Genomic DNA, 24,218 nt, shown 5'->3' with positions numbered 1-24,218 from the left:
TTTCTCTCCTGTGTGACTCCTCTGATGAATAACAAGATATGACTTACAGGAAAAACACTTGCTGCATTGTAAATGGCTTCTCTGCTATGTGACTCCTCTGATGTATAACAAACTTCTGACTTACAGGAAAAACACTTGCTGCATTAAGAACATGTAAATGACTTCTCTCCTGTGAGACTCCTCTGATGTATAACAAGCTCTGACTTTTGGGAAAATATTTACTGCATTCAGAACATGTAAATGACTTATCTCCTATGTGAATCATCTGATGTCTAACAAGATGTGACTTAGTGGAAAAACATTGGCTGCATTCAGAACATCTAAATGGTTTCTCTCCTGTGTGACTGCTCTGATGTGTAACAAGATTTGATTTACAGGAAAAACATTTGCTGCATTCAGAACATGTAAATGGTTTCTCTCCTGTGTGACTCCTCTGATGTATAACAAGCTGTGACTTATGGGAAAAACACTTGCTGCATTTAGAACATGGAAATGGCTTCTCTGCTATGTGACTCCTCTGATGTATAACAAACTGTGACTTACAGGAAAAACACTTGCTGCATTTAGAACATGTAAATGGTTTCTCTCCTGTGTGACTCCTCTGATGTATAACAAGCTCTGACATTTGGGAAAAATATTTCCTTCATTCAGACCATGTAAATAGCTTCTCTCCTGTGTGTATCATCTGATGTCTAACAAGATGTGACTTACAGGAAAAACACTTGCTGCATTCAGAGCATGTAAATGGTTTCTCTCCTGTGTGACTCCTCTGATGTCTATAAAGATTTGACGAATTGGAAAAACACCTGCTGCACTCAGAACATGTAAATGGTTTCTCTCCTGTGTGACTCCTCTGATGTACATCAAGATGTGTCTTTTGGGAAAAACACTGGCTGCATTCAGAACATGTAAATGGTTTCTCTCCTGTGTGAAACCTCTGATGTATAACAAGATGTGTCTTATGGGATAAACACTGGCTACATTCAGAACATGTAAATGGTTTCTCTCCTGTATGAATCCTCTGATGTATAACAAACTGTGACTTAGTGGAAAAACATTGGCTGCATTCAAAACATCTAAATGGTTTCTCTCCTGTGTGAATCCTCTGATGTGAGATAAGATATGATTTATATGTAAAGCATTTGTCACACTCAGAGCACAAATTCGGTGTCTTTCCTATGAGACTCATCATGTATTAGATGAGAAACAAATTAGCTATCCAGAAAATGAGAATAGTTTTGGGAATCCTTTAGAGGTGTAAGAAGAAATAGCTTCTTTAGTTGGCTTAATCAGAGATCTATGTCCTTTTACCACTATGTCTTCTAATAGTCTTTGTGGGAATTCTGCTCTTTATTTGTCCTGCAAGAATAAAAAGATTATATTTAAAATCATGGATGTTACACAAGTAAAACGACTTTTACAGTAATAGTGTAATTTTATATACAGATTATGATATATATTTAAATACACTAAAAAACATGATAGCTATTTACTCACCCCCTGCACTGACCATAGATGGGTAACACATGCTACCAATTTTGTCACAACTAGTGTCAGCTGATGCACCAGGACAGGGCTGGATTATAGTTGGGGAGGATGGGGCCACACATTGGGGGCCCCCACAGGGACACAAATATTGCCCTGACCCAGCCCACTCTGCACCATTCCTGGATTGACTGACTCCCAGAAGCATTGCACAGAATTTTCAATTATGAAGGCACCCCCCCTACTCTCCTGCCAGTGGTGAGTCAGCTATGTCACCAATCTACTGGTTATACTGTTTTGGTTAATGGGTTAAACAAATCAGGACTATGCAGAATACCAATGATTGTTAACTGCATGAACCTATATATAATTGAAAAGAATTTGAAATACCAAAAATAGGATAAGTACTACCTCTACATGTGAGTCTAAGGAGTAAATTTAGTAACAATCGAGATTGCTCAATATGACAATCTCGGGTGAGTTAGTCCTTTTTTTTCCATCTCTCAAATTTGCTTTTGCCCATCTCAGGTGAGATGTCTCCATCGATTTCATTCAAATCAGGTGAGATAGCAAAATGACTTAAATCACCATTGGGCCAAATTGTGTGTACTTTTCACCTAAAATATATATCTCTCAAATTTACCAAGAATCAAGATGAGCTGTGAGACGGTCAGAAACATACACAAATCATTGTGATTTGTGTATGTTTCTGCCTGTAAATCATTAAAATAGGGCTAATTTTTTTTAAAAAAGACATAGGGTCCCCCCAAAAGCCTAACCACATTGACTGGAACTCACGTAGAACCAGCCAATGAGCGGCTGCTACATGTAAAGCGGCCACTGATTGGCTAGTGGCCTGGGAGAAATTACAGTTGATTTTGGTCAAATGTCATTTCGTGAGGTTTAAGTACATGTAACAACATATACTTGCATCTGTTCAGCATGGTTTGGGTAAGTTGCTGACCCTGCATGCGATGGAGAGCAGTGCCAGGATGTACGTGAGTATAGGATCTTTTTTGTTGATCCAGATCCATGGATTTCTCCTTTGAACAAGTGGGCCGAAGGGCTAGAACAGGTAAGTATGTGTGATTGAGGTATGTGTGTATTAAACTTGTTCTATCAATGGTGTGTGTTGTGTCTTTATTGAACTATTTATTTTAATGTAGAAATATGGGTGCCTGCCGGTCACCTGGTTTCACTAGTAGTTCCACAAGTGCTAAAGGGCAGGCATGCTGACACCTGTAAATCCACTGTAAAATTCACTTTATTACCCCCATACCCACCGCTCCAGGGGTGCGGGGAAGAGTCCCGGGCTTCAGACCAAACCTGGGGTGCTCAGCAGAGGGGGAAACCCTCTTATGGGGTCCCCATCTCCCCTGAGATCCCCAGCTTGGCCTGACCTGCTTGGGGTGAGAATGCTTTGGCCCTGGAGACTCGCTAAAAGGGTCTGCTGGCTGTGGCATTACACCCTGGATGGTTTGGGTCTGGTGCTGTTTTTAAATATTGGTTTACCCCTAAGCATTTTTCCCCCTATATTTAAAACCAGGACTGGTCCGGCAGCCAGGTGCTGGTTCCTAAATTACGGTGGAACTCTACTTGTTTTGTTCCCCATAATTTTTGGAACCAGGCCTCGCTGACAAGTTCGGGGCTGGTTAGGCATATTTTTATTTAATTTAATCCATTTTTAACAGGTCCATGACACAAGCAGCTTACACATATCTCACTGATTTGTGCAGGCTGCTTGCTCGGGACAGTTAGGCAGAAACTCTGCAATCTAGGGTGAGTAATCTGCAAAATGTGCAAATCGGGAGAGATAACTCACTCGAGCTTGCTTACAAGTTACCCAAAAAAAATCGACCTAATTCACCATTGCCCAAATCAATTTGGAACAAATCGCCTGTTTGTAAATTTGCAAAATAAAAAGTGAATAAATCGCCCAGGCGAGGTACAGTACAGTGAGATTAATCTCTTTGCAAATCGGGAGCATCTCGATTCTTAGTAAATTTACCCTTAAAGTTATAATTGGACCATGTTGATTTAAATGAAATGGCCAGCTATATGGTTCAGACATGCAGACTCTATACCTACAGCACAGCACAGCACAACACAAGCATCAATTATATATCATGCTATTTAACATATATATGTGTGTGTATATATATATATATATATATGTTCTTCTCTTTTGGCTGAGGCTGTCTATATTTTCACTTAGAAGGTGTTTATGTGATCTTTCCTTTAAAAGGTTGAATTTTTCAATTATTAAACCGATTAGGAATAATACAGACACACTTAACCAGGATTATTTTATTGAATTTTCAAAGATCACGGTTACAGGATTAAATCCTTGAGTTAGAACCAATAGTATCAGAATTATTAAGCACCTATCATTATCTGACTCAAAAGGAACTATATACAAGCACCAATATTTTTTTTACATTAATAACTCCCTCACTCAATAAGAGTTATCCTTTTTAATTTTAAGAGTGCTTTTCTCTGTTTGTCTGTCCTAATTGCTTAATCCATTTAAAAAAAAAATAAATAAAAGGGACATTTTTACAATAAATTTTCTACAAAACAGAGGTGGTGACCATGAACTAATACTACGAAGACTGGAGGCCCGGTGGATATTCAGACTAGACACTATCTCCCCAAGGGGGTTGAACGAATATAATACGCTATGGGTCTTTTTATAGTTTCATATTGCTGAAGTTGAACTAGTATGAAGATATCGGTTGGCACTCTATATGGCTATGGATGAGTACTAATCACTCCCCATCTAACTCCTCCTCCTCTGTTTGCTATAAGTCTTTTGAAGATTTGAAAAAAAAAAATGATAGTTATATAAAAAATTTTATAAAAAAAGTTAAAGTATATAATAAAAATATGTAAATATGAAGAAATTAATAAAACAAATAGATAAAATATAAAAAAATTAGGATATAGGATTTGGGATAGAAAGATTATAAATTAGAGGGATTAATATGTGTATTTTTATGACTTGGATTGTATTGTTCCTTTATTTGTTAATATGTATCTACTTTATTGCTTGTAAACCAATGGGACATCATATTGTGGCACAACAATTATATATATATATATATATATATATATATATATATATATATATATATATATATATATATGTAATTAACAGCATGAGCCACCTGTCTAATTATTGAGTATTGTGCTATGTATTTATTTAAAAAAATTTTTTTTCAGAGGTTGCTCGTCTATGTTGATGTAGAAAATGTGCTCACGTTTCCACACTGTGTGTTCCACACACTGGAGCACAAGCTGTGGTCTGTGATGTTATGTAACTTATAGAAAGTGATTTCACTTCTGGGCAAAGCGTTCCACGGGCTGGAGCACACGTGGCGGTGGAGTGTGCGCTATCCTAATTGTTGCTGCTACTTATGGTGCCCCAGGGGTAAGGTCAGTCAGTCCTTTGGACTGAGGCTGTATTTTATGTGCATCTAATGGTTGCTGTGACTGGCTGCTGGCTTGATAGTGGTGTGACCAAAACATCGCTATCTATATGGTGCCATAACTTGCTGCTATTATCCTACTTTTATCGTGGAATAAAAATTATTGAATTACTATGTCTCCTTGGTGAGTGCATCCTTTTGGATACCTATATTGCTACCTACTGTACCTGAACAAGACTGGATTGGCTGGAATGCACCCTGATGTTGTCTCTGACTTGGATGTGAGTGCGGGATTTATATAAATATATATATATATTTATATATATATATATATATGTTCTTCTCTTTTGGTTGATGCTATCTATGTTTTCACTTTGAAGGTGTTTATGTGATCTTTCCTTTAAAAGGTTGTATTTCTTAAATTATTAACCCAAATAGGAATAATACAGACACACTTAACCAGATTTATTTTATTCAATTTTCAAAGATCACGGTAACGAGATGAAATCCTTGAGTCAGAACAAATAGTATCAGAATTATTAAGCACCTATCAATATCTGACTCAAAAGGAACTAAAAACAAGCGCCAATATTTTTTTACAATAATAACTCCCTCACTCAATAAGAGTTATCCTTTTTAATTTTAAGAGTGCTTTTCTCTGTTTGTCTGTCCTAATTACTTAATCAATTTAAAAAAAATGTAAATAAAAGGAACATTTTCACAGTTAATTTTCTACAAAAAGAGTCTTTATCTCATACACAGTATGAATATACTGACTGTAGGGTCTACCACCAAACTAGCAAATATTGATTTTAGCGACTATATACTATAGAAATTGCAGTTTCTAATAATATCACATAATCTAAATTCCTAACGATTGTGGATATCAATTTGTCTGTTTTTGCACAGAGTAATCTATAAAATTCTATGGACTCAATCCAAATACATGAGATGTACTTGCGGGTGCAAGTCATTGTGACAACGGGCGCCACATAAGGCTCTGACCAACATTATACAAATTTAGGCTTGGAGCAAGCCGTGAGGGGTGCGAGGTGTCATTGCTGGTGTATTTAATGCAATTATCCCTTTATATATACAAAGCTGATGCACAGATTAATATGTAAGATACGATGACGGATCTGCCACCTAGATAACTCTTTATATATACTATCTAAACATAACCTCCCCCCCGGTGGTGCCTGACCCAAACCCCTCCTACCCCTACCCTAAACCTAACCCTTCCAGTGGGTGTCTAACCCTAAGACCCTCAGGAGCCCATAAACCTAACCCAACTCACCCCCGCAGCTATGAGCTCCCAATGCCTGGCTTACCTATGTTTGGTATGCCGGGTGCTGGGATTTCAGTGTGGGTCTAATTATTAGTCCCATGCCGAGCTTTCACTGTCAGGAAGCGGGCAGATGACAATTCGACTGCCGCCTTCCAGACTACATCCCATAATAATCAGATGCACAGAGTAATATGTTAGATACTATGATGGAGTTGCCACCTAGATACCTCTTTATATAAACCTGATGCACAGAGTAATATGTAAGATACTATGATGGAGCTGCCACATAGATACCTCTTTATATATAATAACCTGATGCACAGAGTAATATGTAAGATACTGTGACAGATCTGCCACCTAGGTACCCCTTTATATATACTAACCTGATGCACAGAGTAACATGTTAGATACTATGATGGAGCTGCCACCTAGATACCCCTTTATATATACTAACACGATGCACCGTGTAATATGTAAGATACTATGATGGAGCTGCCACATAGATACCTCTTTATATGTACTAACCTGATGTACAGAGTAATATGTAAGATACTATGATGGAGCTGTCACCTAGATACCTCTTTATATGTACTAACCTGATGCACATAGTAATATGTAATATATTATGAAGGAGCTGCCACCTAGATATCCCTTTATATATACTGACCTGATACACAGAGTAATATGTAATATACTATGATGGAGCTGTCACCTATATATCCCTTTATATATACTAACCTGATGTAAAGAGTAATATTTAAGATACTATGATGGAGCTGCCACCTAGATACCCCTTTATATATGCTAACCTGATGCACAGAGTAATATGTAAGATACTATGATGGAGGTGTCACCTAGATGCCACTTTATATATACTAACCTGATGCGCAGAGTAATAAGTAAGAAACTTTAATGGAGCTGCCTCCTAAATACCCCTTTATATATACTAACCTGATGCACAAAATAATATGTAAGATACTAAGATGGAGCTGTCACCTAGATACCCCTTATATATACAGTATACATAGATAATAAATAAATATAGTTCACATGCTTCAACATTGCTGATAGAGACTATGTTGTTGTAGAGAAATAGATACATATATAGATAAATAGATAGATCACTTAGTACTGACAAAAGTTATATATATATATATATATATATATATATATATATATATATATACAGAGAAATTGCATCCGGCACTCCTTAGGGCTAAAAAGGATGTCCTGCATCTGGTGCTTTCCTTAATTACCTATCCAAGGGAAGGAAATAATAATATATGCAGCAGTGGGCGGCACTCACGACGACTTCATAAAAGACACAGTACTCGTGTAGTTATTATCAATGTTTCAGAACCTTTAAGTTAGTTCTTTTCTCAGGATACAATAAGAGTAAAATGAGACAATCTTACCTTTCTTATACTCTCACCCTGTGATCAGCAGCGCGCTAGAGCCTGACTATTACCACTTCAGATTCTGTACCTGCAAGTGATGTGCACTGAGGGAGGAAGTGTAGTTTCCTGCCCACGTAGTCCACCAAAAAAAGAAAGTTAACCCCTTGCGAGCTCGCTTTGCTTGCCACGCTTTGGGCACAGTGGCTCGCTACACTCGCCAAATGGTTATATTCCCCCTCTATGCCCACTTGGATGGTAGGGAATGATGTTGAACACTGGCTGATGATGTCATGGTCAATCTACAGAAGTGTATATAGCTGCTTCCCTTCCAGGAATGCAGCAGCTGTGACATCATTAGTGAGACACCCACCACCATAAAAACTATAAGGCTACAAGTAGCCTGGAAGAGTTACAAATCATATAAAAAACGGATTGTAGAGCAGTATAGTGCTAACCAATGGTAACAGTGCCATCTAGTGGATATAATCCATCATTACAAGTCTGAAATTACTCTTACTAATAATTACCATATATGACAGCTACAAGTTACTATTATATCAATATGGTAGCTACAATTGAAGTCAGATTACCTCCATATTAAACAAATTCAGAGATCATGTTAGGAAAATCTGGATGGATAACATTTAAATAGACGACATAGATAATATACAGAAATAGTAGAGAAAGACAAGGATAGAGAAGGCAGGGGAACAAAAACCATTAGACATCTTGGTGTTGAATAAACCATATTATTGGAAGCATTGCAGATTCAGTTGCTCATTTAACCCAATCGGTGCCATTGTACCTAGCCTGTATTTCCATTTTGTTTCACATCTTAGCAACTCCCTTGATCTATTGCCACCCCTGTATTTTGGGGGGAACAAAATCAATTATTCTATATCTCAAGGAGGATAAGGTATGGTTGGCTTCAAGGAAGTGCTTTGCCATAGGTTGATCACTACTGCCTTTGTTTAGAGCACTACAGATTGCACTTCTTTGCAATGCCATGTGCTCCTTAAACATGCATTCTTTCTTTCCAATATAATATTATAACTAGTAAAATAGTTGCAACATTCACAGCATTTATATGGTTTCTCTTGTGTGAGACTCCTCTGATGTATAACAAGAGATGACTTATAGGAAAAACATTTGCTGCATTCAGAACATGTAAATGATTTCTCTCCTGTGTGAATCCTCTGATGTGAGATAAAATGTGATTTATATGTAAAGCTTTTGTCACACTCAGAGCACAGATGCGGTTTCTTTCCTATGAGACTCATCATGTATTAGATGAGGAACAAATTAGCTGTAAAAGTTTTCTCCTATCCAGAAAATGAGAATAGATTTTGGGAATCCTTTAGAGGTGTAAGAAGAAATAGTGTCTTTAGTTGGCTTTTTCAGAGAACAGCGTCCCTTCACCATTATGTCTTCTAATAGTCTTAAGGCCGCATTCAATTGCCGCCAAAAAAGTTTTGCCAGTGGCGTCATTTCGTCAGGTGGGAACCTCTCCCCGTATTCAATTCCAAAGACTTTTCACCGGCACAAAAAGTTTGCACCTTGTAACCAGTGGAAATGATTTGCCTCTGAATAGAGGCGGAAAAAAGTGCAGAACTGGGGGTTTGGGGTGCAAAGTTGTGGGAACACCCCTGCAGTCTTGGGACAATCACCCAAAGGTTAACTGTGTAATAAAATTAAAAAATACTTTAGATCATCCCAAAAAAGTGCTTTCGTTTTGGGAGTGAAAAAAAAACAAAGTTGGAGGACAAATTTAAAAAGTTGTGAAATAGACTCCAGGGGGTCCCCCAAGTATGCCCCAGGTGTTTTTTTTTATTGTAGGTGATTGCTGAAGGTGTGTTTGTTATGTATTTTAAAACATCTCTTTAGCGATTTTTAACCATGCTTGTTCCCATTCTCATGTACCCCAAATTTGATGGGACTACTTATTTTTAGCAAATATAACTGGTAAATACTATTCTTCACCACTTGTGCAAAGACGCTAAATAGCAGCAATTGAGAGCATTTAAGCACCCCAAAAACCTTCAACAGGGCTATTTCGGGGTATCCATAGTGATCCCCCATGTCAGTGCATCTTTTGAGGGGTCTCAGGCTGATTTCCCCAAATCTGACTGCACTTTTCGCCTGTTTGAGTTTTGCCGGGATGCATTTTTTGCATCCTTTGGAATTTAATAGTGCGAAAAGCGGAGATGAGCACGATACTTTTCTGGAGGCAAAACCAGCAATGACGGCAGAAAGTGCACCTTGCGAAGAGTCCGGGACTTTTAGCCGGAAATTGAAATGGGCCTTTGTGGGGATCCCGCTTTTTATTTGTCCTGCAAGAAAAAGAGATTATATTTAAAAGCATAAATGTTACCAAAGTAAAACGACTTTTATAGTAATGTGAGACTCATCATGTATTAGATGAGAAACAGATTAGCTGTAAAAGGTTTCTCCTATCCAGGAAATGAGACTAGATTTTGGGAATCCTTTAGAGGTGTAAGAAAAAATAGTATCTTTAGTTGGCTTGATCAGAGAACAATGTCCCTTTACCACTATGGCCTGTACTCAATTTGTGGCGAAAACCCATCATTTTCGCCTATTTCAATTATCCCCGTATTCAATTTCAAAGACTTTTCACCAGCGACAATAGTGCTAATTTAATAAATAAATAAATACATTCTTGGTCTGTAAAATGTCAGTGCAAATGAATACAATCAGATAAATGTGTATAAAGTGTCTGTGCAAAATTTGCTAGTTGTGCTAAAATAACTCCTAAACCTTATTTAAAGGTAAATATTCCATTCAAGGATCAAACATAATAAATAACATTCCCAATAATAACCCTTAAAACATGATAGTGAAAAGTGACTGTGCAGTAATAAAGTGCTTATTAGACCTCCATGTGTCAATGGCTTATGAGATAAAAAAATATAAGAAGCGAATATTCAATATAAAAGGGGGGTACAAAGTTTTTTTAAACTAAAAGACATAAAAAACACTAAGGATAAGGGACATGGTCAATAATAAATTCATACATATAGTCTCCTAAAAATACATAATTTTTTTAAAAAAAAAGCAATATATGTGTTTTTTTGCAAAGGGAAATTAATCACACTACCCTTGAAGAAGTCTAGGTGAAGGACGAAACGCGTTGGGAAGCTCCACTCCTGCCCTATATGAACTTACCGGGAAATTTTAAATAAGATAAGCATTTGGCACTTTATCCTTACTTATTTTCCCTTAATTTCCCTTAATGTGTATAAAGTGCACAGACACTTTATACACATTATTTATCTGATTGTATTAATTTGCACTGACATTTTACAGACCAAGCATGTATTTATTTATTAAATTAGCACTTTTGTCGCTGTGTATCAAGTTCACTGTTTAATATCCTTCTATGCAATAGCAGCATACCACTGCTATGCCCAGATCTCTTGCTTATAGCTGACACCCAGTACCAAAGGGGATAGTGTTATTAAGTATTAGGTCTGTTCTATCTGTGTGTAGACTATATCCAGGTGGCCCTGATTAATCTTTCATTGGTCTATAGATATATATATATATATATATATATACAGTATATACAGTATATATATTGATATACATACACTGTATGTGTATATATATTAATATTATTATCATTATTTTATTGGGCCATCCCAACTTCTACTGCAGTCAGCCATCCAACCACCACACCATCACAGATCTTTACCAGCCAATCCATTTCAAATCTCCTCCCCTCTATTAAAGTAAATTAATGGTGTAGTCTGATCAGCTAACTTGGATATCCAAAGTATAAAATATTTATTTCCATAAAGAAATATAAAGAGTACCACCCATACAATGTTGATGTGTGGTTGGTTGGCACCAACACAAGGCTTCAATTCTGAACTCAGTGACTTGCTGGGTCAGTATGGTACAATTTATATATAGCAAACAATAAAGGAATAACTGTTAGACTAGTATCTCACCCTGGACTCTTGGGTTTTTCTATGCAGGACTGATGGTCTGCAAACAAAAATCCATGAGTCCTGTGTTACTGTGAGTGAGGCATATAGCTGCGCTTACTCGTGGAAGAGAGAGTCACATGTAATTGTATTGACTACATAGCAGAAATCCGGGTACTGAAAGGAGCTGCTGGAAATCTCTACTGGATAAAATGTTTTTTCCTCAACTAGACCCAGCACCTGCATGAGCAGAGCAGCTGTATATTATAGAGATCAGCTGCATCATCATCACTTGTACCAGCCCCAATGATTTTTCTGTCACATTGTTATACCTATTTGAAAATACAATAAGTTATATATTAAACCAGTGCACTACACCAGGGGTTCTTAATCTATTTTGCACTGGGACCCCATCTGTCAAAACATTTTTTTACGTGACCCAAACAAGTTATTGCCAAACAATGCCCCTATATATTAATAAATAGCAGACTTTTTTGAAGATATTGTGACTTTTCTCACCAAGCAAAATGAAATATGGAGAGAACATAAACATTTTTTTTTTGAATAATTATTTATTTTGAATGATCAGGCAATTATACATGAAGAAAAAACATCAAGGCTGCAAGACAAACAGATCAATGTAGACAAATTAATTGTAAACTAGCATGGTGTGTCTATGTGTAAAAACATGACACTTTTCAAAAACTAGAACATATTTATATAATATAAAAAATATATATTTTTTAGTTAATGAGATGGGTGAGCTTGTAGTGTTGAACACAAATACTTCTCTTTTGGTTGATGCTATCTATGTTTTCGCTTAGAAGGTGTTTATGTGATCTTTCCTTTAAAAATGTGTATTTTTTCAATTATTAAACCAATTAGGAATAATACAGACATGCTTAACCAGGATTATTTTATTGAATTTTCAAAGATCACAGTAACAAGATGAAATCCTTGAGTCAGAACCAATAGTATCAAAATTATTAAGCACCTATCATTATCTGACTCAAAAGGAACTATATACAACCACCATTTTTTTTTACATTAATAACTCCCTCACTCAATAAGAGTTATCCCTTTTAATTTTAAGAGTGCTTTTCTTTGTTTGTTTGTCCTAATTCCTTTATCCATTAAAAAAAATTAAAATAAAAGGGACATTTTCACAATTAAATTGCTACAAAAAGAGTCTTTATCTCATAAACAATATAAATATACTGACTGTAGGGTCTACCACCTATCTAACAAATATTGATTTTAGTGACTATATACTGTAGAAATTGTAGGTTCTAATACTATCACATAATCTAAATTCCTAACTATTGCGGATGTCAATTTTAAAAAAATAAAATAAAAGGGACATTTTCACTGTTCATTTTCTATGACTATGAGACTGCCCCAGACTTTCTCTCGGACACAGTATGAATATACTGACTTTAGGGTCTGCTACCAATCTAAGAAATATTGATTTAGTGACTATATACTACAGAAATTGTAGCTACTAATACTATCACATAAACTAAATTCCTAACCATTGCGGATGTCAGTTTGTCTGTTTTTACACAGAGTAATCTGTAAGATTCTATGGGCTTAATCCAAATGCATGAGATGTACTCGTGGGTGCAAGTCATCGTGACAACGGGGTGCTCCATAGGGCTCTGAGCAAAATTATGCAAATCTAGGCTTGGAGCAAGCCATGAGGGGTGCGAGGTGTAATTGCCGGGTTATTTAACACAATTACCCCTTTATATATACTAACCTGATGCACAGATTAATATGTAAGATACTATGACGGATCTGCCACCTTGATACCCCTTTATATATACTAACCTGATGCACAGAGTAATATGTAATATTCTATGATGGAGATTTCACCTAGATACCCCTTTATATATACTAACTTATTGCACAGAGTAATATGTAATATTCTATGATGGAGCTGCCACCTAGATACCCCTTTATATATACTAACTTATTGCACAGAGTAATATGTAAGATACTATGATGGAGCTGTCACCTGGATACCCCTTTATATATACTAAACTGATGCACATAGTAATATGTAATATTCTATGATGGAGATTTCACCTAGATACCCCTTTATATATACTAACTTATTGCACAGAGTAATATGTAATATTCTATGATGGAGCTGCCACCTAGATACCCCTTTATATATACTAAACTGATGCACATAGTAATATGTAATATTCTATGATGGAGATTTCACCTAGATACCCCTTTATATATACTAACCTGATGCACAGAGTAATATGTAAGATACTATGATGGTGCTGTCACCTGGATACCCCTTTATATATACTAACCTGATGCACATAGTAATATGTAAGATACTATGATGGAGATTTCACCTAGATACCCCTTTATATATATACTAACTTATTGCACAGAGTAATATGTAAGATACTATGATGGAGCTGTCACCTAGATACCCCTTTATATATACTAAACTGATGCAGAGAGTAATATGTAAGATACTATGATGGAGATGTCACCTAGATACCCCTTAATATATATACTAACTTATTGCACAGAGTAATATGTAAGATACTATGATGGAGCTGTCACCTAGATACCTCTTTATATATACTAACCTGATGCACAGAGTAATATGTAATATACTATGATGGAGCTGTCACCTAGATACTTCTTTATATATACACTAACCTATTGCACAGATTAAAAAATAAGATAGTATGAAGAATCTGCCACCTATGCAGGGCAGGTACTTCCATTAGGCAGCTTTAGGCAGCTGCCTAAGGGCGTCGGGACCTGAGGGGCGTGCTGATGCTGACTCGAAAAGGGGGCAGGGTCTTGTCTCTCCCAGAAGCAGCTACCATTGTAACTTGCTTGTCCCAGCATCTGGCGCCCATCTGCAACCAGTGACCACCTCCCAGAGAATGTAAAAAAAATCCCCACTCACAACAATACCTGAGACATCTATAGCTTCATCATGGGTCTAGCACTGGTGACATCACTGTGTCATCAACCTGCCCACTCTGCTGATCTGCCTCCAGTCTACCTGCTGGCAGTTTGTATCTACATAGGACCAGCACTGGTGATGTCACTGTGTCACCGGAAGCCCACTATGCCACTCTGCCACCCACCATTCTCCATTCTAACTCCGGCAGCATGTAGCTTCATGGTTCTGATGCCATCACTGTCACCGGCCAGCCCACTCTGCTGCTCCACTGCCCTCCAATATACCCACTGGCAGCATGTAGCTTTACAGATATTCCAGTGTGATGGGTGGGCTCTCCATGCAGTCTGTGGACATCAAGTAGGTAAGTAGGCTGGATGAATATACTGTGCATGATGTGTATGTATATATATATATATATATACACACAGTATATATATACATACACAGTATAAATATATATATATATATATATATATATATATGTGTGTGTGTCCAACTTGTATATTTATGTATGGGCTGTCTGCTTAGACACCAACCATCTGCAGCTCTAATACGCCCTGGTGCAGTACAAGACGCACTTCTGAGTGGACATCGGCCACACCATTAGACATTAGAGCAACCCTATGGTTGCTCAAAATGTCTGATGGTATATGGCCACAGGTGTCAGTGGAACTGCATCTTTAGATATGACCACTGATGACAGCCACTGCCCAGGAACACCTATCAGAGATGCATAGATTGCCATGCAATTCCGATCTGCGTAACCATTGGGACATATGCGCAGTGCATGCACAGATGTCCATTCACCTGTGGAACTAAAAGTGGGTATTGTGAGGGGGATGGTGGGCAGTAGGTAGGTGGTTTCCCTAGGGTGCCGAGGAGCCTTGCACTTGCCCTGCTCCTATGTGCCCCTTTATATATACTTAAAAAAGTGTGAGCTCACCTCCTATGGGAGATGGTTGAGAAAATTTAAATCAAATATATTGTCATGATTTTTAATTACACAAATAAAAACAAGAAAAATTTTGAATACTTTTATCCATACTGATAAAGAATATTTAGTAATTTGACACATTAGTGGACCCACCATACTGATAGAGAATAAATAAATATAGCTCATATGCTACAACAGTACTGATAGAGACTATATTGATGTAGAGAAATGGACAGATAGATAGCTAGATAGATCCCTTAGTACTGACAATATATATATATATATATATATATATATTACACACTAGGTCACACAGTGACGAGATACGGGCCCTGATACTTTCAGGGGAAGGGGGCCTGTCCAAATTGCTGGAGGCATCACCTCATAAAAAAAAGGCTGGGAATGAAACAGAGCAGTGCAATGAGCCCCTCAGCCAGGGGGAAATCCGGGGGGATGTGATCAGTGTGTTTTCTGTCCCCCACCCCCACACAGACAGAGGTGACTGCTGTACTCAGCACCAGCCTTCCTGGCCTCACTGCAGCAAAGCACAAAGCAGCAAGTGCTGGGCTGGTGAAGATGCTTCTAAAAAGTAAAAAGGAGGAGGGGTAGTGGCAGACCCAGGCCCCTCTAACAATCCTGATTCCAGGTAATTAGTACTCAATCCCCCCATCCTCCTCAGCACCCCTGTATATAGATACATTATACACAAATGATACATTAGTTCTGATAGAGAATGTATAACTATGTTAAATGTACCTCCACATTGTGGGATCATATGTGTAAGTAACTGTTTAGCAAAATGTTTGTAAGATTATTGGACAACTAAATTATTTCTGCTGCTACATATCTGGCTTCTACCATTTATGTGACAGACTATAAGTGCCCACCAATATTTTTGCTCATTTATTATGAACTTACATTATTAATATTTGTAATAGTTCATGTATATCTAACATCAGTTACCCAGAGGATAATGTGACATCATACAATATACAGTGTAATATCTGGATATATGAAAGGTTTTATTTGCAAATCAATATTTGTTAATATATAATGACAAATATAGTATATAAAGCTTATAGTACTGTACCACTTTATATATAAATATATTGTAACACTAACTATATAACTATTGTTTAGGTGAAACTTTTTATGTATTGATAACAAGACAACATCTACATAATACTATCTACAAATATCTGTGTATATATCAATATATTCCTATGTATAATATAATTACCTTACTCTGGGGATTCTTTCATCTGTCTCTTTCTTACTCCTCCATCCGTCCAGCTCTCCAACCAGCAACTAAACCAGCAGCTCTTCCATCAGCTCTCAGTAGCCTGACACAGCCTATTTATAGTCATTCCTCCCCCATCTCTCTCCATAGTTCCCAGGATGACCAGAAGGAATTCTTACACTGAAAGGTGACACATAAACACAGCAATGTCTCCTACCTAGCTCCTTATCTTGTAAATGAGGTGTAAATGTTCCTAAAGTCACTTATTACAATGGGAAATGCTAATTACACCTTAGCAGGGGTAACACCGTGTATTCTAATGACGATATTAAAATTGAACCTCTATATACCCCTGCCTGTACCTTCTAAAATCCTTCCTATAAACCTCTAAGGATGATGCTAATTTGCGTACGCAGTCATACAATAAATAGAGACTCCAGACTCAGAACATGTGGTTCCGAAGCACAAAGTATTATTCAAGTAAAAGTACAGTCAGTTACATGCTATTGATCCATACACAATTAGACGCAAAGGAATTAAACAGACCCAAAGTACAGTATACATATGCATGCGCTCTGGACCAGATCTCGGCTTTCAGAAAGAAAACCTCCATCAATCAGCATTCAGCAAGAAGACTAAAGACCCAGTGTTTGAGCACACATGTTTATACACCAGAATAGACAGGACAATAGAGAAGTTTCTTGCTTATGCCATTGGTTCCCATGGGGGAAGCATCTGTTACAGAGCGTTTAATAGGCTGGTTCAAATAGACTCAACCCAGCCTCCAACAACTGGGGGTCTCTTTCCTCCCGCCCCCTAACAGTTGTTCATATAATATACATTTTGTTGCTTGAAGTTTCTGCGATCCATAAGTTGAGAATGCATGATGCGATCTCCACACCGATAGTACCGGAATTCTGTTGAAACAGTATGCATCAGTACGAACCCAAACACGGCTTTCTTAGCATGTAAAAACCTTAGTTATCAAATATCTTTATTTCACAGCATTTATACTAACTGAACCAACTTAAATCTTATACTTTAAAGATTATTAAAACTTATGTGTGAATATGTAATGTGTGAGTATGCGGGGTTTGATATAAAGACGTATTAATGTGTGTATGAGAAACGGTGCACTTAACACTTACTAAGTGAACATCTAGCAGTGTGACATTCTGTGCCTGATAGTTCCACATGCCCACTCTGTCAGCAGTCCCCCCCTTTCCCAAGCTAAATAGAAAAACCCTTTATTCTCCCAGTCTCTTGTGTAAATGCAAATAGCCCAACTACATGACACAAACCTAAAATAACACTCTAGTCTTTGAAGTCATGTGATTACAGGAAACTTGCTAATGTAAGGTGTGTATTCAAGCCAGACCACCTGTAGTGAGGGCAGACACTGTCCAGGAAGCTTATCTACATAAGCTAGTTGTCACATAGCCATTTGCTCTATTCATCTAATGCAATCCAATTTTTGACATACTGTAAAGCCATTTCTGAAACATATATCCTTAGTAATGAAATAGGCTTTTAGTGAATCGCCATAACCTATGGCGATGGTCACAGATGCATTCGCATGATGCTAATAGTATTATCGCCATATGTACTAAAGTGTGAGTTTATCTAAAATGGCGCTTAGGCGGCCATTTCGCAAAATGGCGTCACTGCAATTCAATTTTAAACTGATCTTGTCTCAGCCAATAATCCAGTTTCGACACTAATTAGATCATAGCAGCCTCTGGCCTCCTGTTATGTCACCACAGGGACCTTTTGTTTAGGAGTCACCTAATGTCTGGGCAGAGTTTCAGCAGAAAGACCTGTTCTACATATCAGCAGGAACCTCACAACGAGTTTCTGTAAATAATGACATCAATAGATATATGTATAGTATAAGTCAAAAGTTTATACAAACTTGAATACTAAAGACATTATGATATAAACACTTAATATGAGTTTCTTAGACATACATAAATAGTGAAGGTGTGTCTCTTTACACATTTCTTAAAAAAAACAATTAAAAACATTTTATTTTCAAATGCTCCCTAAAAAGTAGTTTTTATTTAGAACATGAGTAAAATTCAGTGATGGAAAATGTTGAGCCACAATGATTTAATTGTATCTTTTGTTCATAAATATTTAATAGATGTAAAAGTCCATAATACTGTATGTCAAGCACAGTTCACTTTAGCACAGATATACAATCCATAATTATTTTCAGAAATTAAGGTCGGATAATCTGGGAAATTGCAACAACTTTGAAAGTTTGATCAAGTGCAGCGGCAAACTCCTTAAAGCGCTGTCATGTTATAAGTTCCCATGAGAATCACCAAAGTAGAGTAAGAAGATACATTTATTAGTGTCACCACCCTTAGAAATCACATATTAATAAGATATTAGATTATAGACCAAACAAATGCTAAACTGATACTGTTACACCAAAAGCCCAGGTCTGTCCTTGGATTTTTAAATCAGCATATTGCTGGGTCATGTACAAAAATGGTAGGGATTAGCGGATTGCGCACACAAATTAACTCACTAATTTATACCATGTGCTGCTGGTTTACTGGGGTGTTCCAAAACCCCTTTTAACAAATAGCAGAAAGAAAAAGAAACCTTAGCGCTCTATGGTATGGGAATGTGTGTACTATTCCTATTGTGTTGTATACTAAAACACCTGTATAGATGTTCTAATAAAGTATTTAATAGTTCCTAATGTACTCTTGACAGGTAGGCAATAACTTTAGGCAGTATTTTCCTCAAACTGGCAAAATCCCATTATAGTCTTATGTCTGGTAGGCAATAACTCTTGACAGTGTGTTCAATTGATTAAATATTATATAGAATGGTCCTGGTGGTACCAAAAGACCACTGTGTTCTTAAATCTGGTTGGCAAAAACTTTTGGCAGTATGTTCAATAAATTAAATATGTCTTTTAAATTGTAATCCACAAGTCATGACTACTAAAAAGTTGTTGAGTATTTTCCTCCTCTTGTCCTTCGTCAATGACACCTCAAAATAATAAATGGATTCAGTATCAAGGAGGTGGACACTATATATGCAGATAGTTGGTATATTGGAATGTACTCACCAAATTATTGACATCTGCTGGTCCCCCCGATTGCTGGCTCGTGACTCCCCATATTTGAGTGTGAGGATAAATAATGTAACCTTACTACTAACAAAATCAGAGTATACTATTTATTAGTAAGGTTTAAAATGCAGCTGACATAAGCTGCTGTAGCTCAACAAACTATGGTAAAAAAAAGTCCAATAGATAATGTCCTGGTGGTCCCAACGCGTATTGTCCCCGTTTGGGACTTTTTCAAGGGCAAATATGGTAGTGGTAGAACTTACCATGCTTTATACCATTCGTAATCAATTCAAACCATCCCTCCTGTGTGTGCAACCTCCGCACTTCCGGGTTCCATCTGTGTTCCCACTCACGTGACCCGTCACATGTCCGTGTGTCACGATGCACTTGGTACGCATGCACCAATCAGTATAGAGACCTGTTGTTCATAGTGGCAACTAACGGATATTAGCTCTCTTGTGCTGCGCATTCGGTGGACTTTTCTTATAGTTGTGGCTTATCTGGTGTTTGGTCTTCGGTCTCCATTTTGACAGCGGCCATCTTTGCAGAGTTTTTTCCTATGTCATAACATTGCTCTCTCTCTTACGAGTACATGCCTAATGTGAACAGTTATGTGAATGTAATTTAGTGTTTATTTTAAATATAATCTATTGTCAGTCTAACATAGAGACTTGATTCAGTTAAATGATTATATATGGGTCTGTTCTTGTATTTATAACCCCCAGCATGCCAGCAGCTATTGTCGATTGTTATTAAATATAGGGTAGCAGCAGAAATCCATATTGTTCTGTTTATAATATCCCAGTAAAAGAAGTTTATGACCTGGAAATTGTCATGTGTTAGGAATCAGGTAGAGTTGTTGTGTGGCTTTATATTGGCATACCTAATACATATCCTGAATCATTAATCTTGGATGTTATGTACCATATGCTGTATATCATAAAATGGGTGGACCGACGTGTCTTTATGTACCCTTATTCCTACATGGGAGTCTTATCCCCTTTATTTATTCAAATCTTTATTACAATTGTAATGACGAAATCAGAGGATGGATCAATTATTGGGGCTGGCCTTGGTGTATTACTTCACACTACTGGTAATTTACGAATCGATATTTAGACCTTCTGGTTGTAGGGTCTGTAAGTCGAATATCCATCGACTTTCTACTCAGTCAATCTTTTTTAGTTTGTTTTCCCCTCTCCAATTATATCTTAGTTTCTTGATACCCATAAATTTGAGTCCTTTAGGCTTACATTGATGTACTTCCCTAAAGTGTTCTGACACACTATGATTTGCAAAACCTCTTTCTATATTTCTTACATGCTCGCTGATCCTAACTTTTAGGGTCCTAGTTGTGCGGCCCATGTATTGTAGCCCACATGGGCACTCCAGCATATATATTACATTGTCGCTATCACACGTTATGGTGTCCTTTATCTTATGTTCTAATAATGTTACATGTGATCTGATGTGGGTTGTCAGTTTAGTATTTTTGTAGCTCAATTTTCTGCAGTTTGAACATCTACCGCAGTAGAAGAAACCTTCTGACACAGTATATCCCTCCATTGTGCTTTGTTTGGGATCTTTCATATCTTTTAGATGATTGTGAGTCAATTTTTTCTTTAAATCCGGTGCTTTTCGAAACACAATATCAGGTTTATTGGGCAGTATATTACTCAATTTATTATCCATTTGCAGGATATGCCAATGTTTTTGCAAAATGATCCTAATGTTTCAGCCTGCTGCATTATAATTTGTTATAAAATATATCTTTTCTCCATCATTACTCAGTTGTTTAACCGAATCTTGAAGTAATTTGTCCCTGGGAGTGACTTCCAATAGTTTATAGGCTGTTTCTACCTCCCTCATGTTATACTTTTTCCATTCAAAATGTTGTTTGAGGTTTTCTCCCTGTGTGACATAGTCCTTCATATTCGTGCAATTACGCCTGAGTCTTGTGAACTGTCCCTTGGGAATGCTTCTAATCCAGCTTGGGTGGTGATTGCTGTTAGCCAGGATATAGTTGTTGACGTCAACTGTTTTATGGTGTGTTTTTGTTTGGATATTTTGATTAGTAAAATTAGACATAATTTCTGGCAACGGAAAAATTGGAAGCGCATCACACGCAGAGAGAGAGGAAGATTTGAGGATTTTGAATCTATGATATCAGAAATTACAGGATGGGATTGTCCTATTAAATTCACATATGCAGCCAGTTTAGAAATGGTCTTTATCTTGGATGTACAGATTACTGTTAATACTAGGGGTGTGCACCGGCCACTTTTCGTGTTTTGTGTTTTGGTTTTGGATCTGGATCTTTCTTCGTGTTTTGGATCTGGATTGGTTTTGCCATAACCACCCTTCCGTGTTTTGGGTTCTGGGTTTTGTGTTTTGGATCTGTATTTTTTTGAAAAAAAGCATAAAAACAGCTAAAATCACAGAATTTGTAGGTTTTTCTGCTCCTATGCTATTATTAACCTCAATAACCTTAATTTCCACTCATTTCCAGTCTATTCTGAATACCTCACACCTCACAATAGTGTTTTTATGTCCAAAAGGTTGCACCGAGGTAGCTGGATGACTATGCTAAGCGACACGAGTGGGCGGCACAAACACGTGACCCATCTAGGCGTGAAACTGCAGTGGCAGACAGGATGGCATTGAAAAACTAGGCCCCAAACTGTACATAATGCAAAGAAAAAAAAGAGGTGCAAGATGGAATTGTCCTTGGGCCCTCCCACCCACCCTTATGTTGTATAAACAGGACATGCACACTTTAACAAAGCAAACATTTCAGCGCCAGGGTCTGCCACACAACTGTGGCTGAAATGATTGGTTCGTTTGGGCCCCCACAAAACAAGCTGGCAATTAATCTGTCCCTGCACAAACTGGCTCTATGGAGGCAAGAAGTCGTCCTCATCCTCCTCATCCACAGATTCCTCACCCTCTTCAGTGTTATGTACATCCTCATCCTCACAGAGTATTAATTCGTCCCTGCTGGAACCACAGGTCCCTCTGTACGTTCTGGAGGCTGGTCTCCCTGGAAGAGTTGATCATTCATTTTATGAACATCATCTTCTCCACATTTTGTGGAAGCAACCTCCTACGCCTTTCGCTAACAAGGTTCCCGGCTGCACTAAACACTCTTTCGGAGTACACACTGGAGGGGGGGCAACTCAGGTAAAATAGAGCCAGTTTGTACAGGGACCTCCAAATTGCTTCTTTTTCCTGCCAGTACAGGTACGGACTGTCTGACATGCCTACTTGGATGCTGTCACCGATGTAATCCTTTAACAGACAGACGCACGCTTGTCGCTGCTGCTTTGAGGATTCAAGTGCGGCTACAGCCCACACAATTCACAAAGACAGAAAAAAAAAAAGAATATTTTTATTGTTTGTGGAGCACACTTTGAGGGTTACACCACCCTCTAACAGACAGACGCACGCTTGTCGCTGCTGCTTTGAGGATGCAAGTGCGGCTACAGCCCACACAATTCACAAAGACAGAAAAAAGAAGAAGAATATTTTTATTCTTTGTGTAGCACACTTTGAGGGTGTCACCACCCTTTAACAGACAGACGCACGCTTGTCGCTGCTGCTTTAAGGATGCAGGTGCGGCTACAGCCCACACATTTCACAAAGACCGAAAAAAAAGAACAATATTTTAATTGTTTGTGTAGAACACTTTGAGGGTGTCACCACCCTTTAACAGACAGACGCACGCTTGTTGCTGCTGCTTTAAGGATGCAGGTGCGGCTACAGCCCACACATTTCACAAAGACCGAAAAAAAAAGAACAGTATTTTAATTGTTTGTGTAGCACACTTTGAGGGTGTCACCACCCTTTAACAGACAGACGCACGCTTGTCGCAGCTGCTTTAAGGATGCAGGTGCGGCTACAGCCCACACAATTCACAAAGACAGAAAAAAGAACAATATTTTAATTGTTTGTGTAGCACACTTTGAGGGTGTCACCACCCTTTAACAGACAGACGCACGCTTGTCGCTGCTGCTTTAAGGATGCAGGTGCGGCTACAGCCCACACAATTCACAAAGACAGAAAAAAGAAGAATATTTTTATTGTTTGTGTAGCACACTTTGAGGGTGTCACCACCCTTTAACAGACAGACGCACGCTTGTCGCTGCTGCTTTGAGGATGCAAGTGCGGCTACATCGCACACAAGTCACAAACACATTAAAAAAATAGTTTTTTATTTTTTGGAGCACTTCGTGAGTTACACCACCCTTTAACAGACAGACGCACGCTTGTCGCTGCTGCTTTAAGGATGCAGGTGCGGCTACAGCCCACACAATTCACAAAGACAGAAAAAAGAAGAAGAATATTTTTATTGTTTGTGTAGCACACTTTGAGGGTGTCACCACCCTTTAACAGACAGACGCACGCTTGTCGCTGCTGCTTTGAGGATGCAAGTGTGGCTACATCGCACACAAGTCACAAACACAT

At 37.9% G+C, this 24,218-nt stretch overlaps 2 pseudogenes; one reads left to right on the top strand and one right to left on the bottom strand.

Annotated features, from left to right (window-relative positions):
• The window catches only part of LOC148522681 (uncharacterized), a 240,474-nt pseudogene that overhangs the window by 110,592 nt on the left and 105,664 nt on the right, over positions 1-24,218 (top strand).
• LOC148522682 (uncharacterized) overlaps positions 1-24,218 on the bottom strand; it is a 37,806-nt pseudogene that overhangs the window by 189 nt on the left and 13,399 nt on the right.

Source organism: Taudactylus pleione, unplaced genomic scaffold, assembly GCF_031769625.1.
Source record: "Taudactylus pleione unplaced genomic scaffold, aTauple2 ptg000145l, whole genome shotgun sequence".
Taxonomy (NCBI): Eukaryota; Metazoa; Chordata; class Amphibia; order Anura; family Myobatrachidae; genus Taudactylus; species Taudactylus pleione.
Note: the sequence above shows the minus strand (reverse complement) of the source record. Positions and strands in the feature narration are given on the sequence as shown.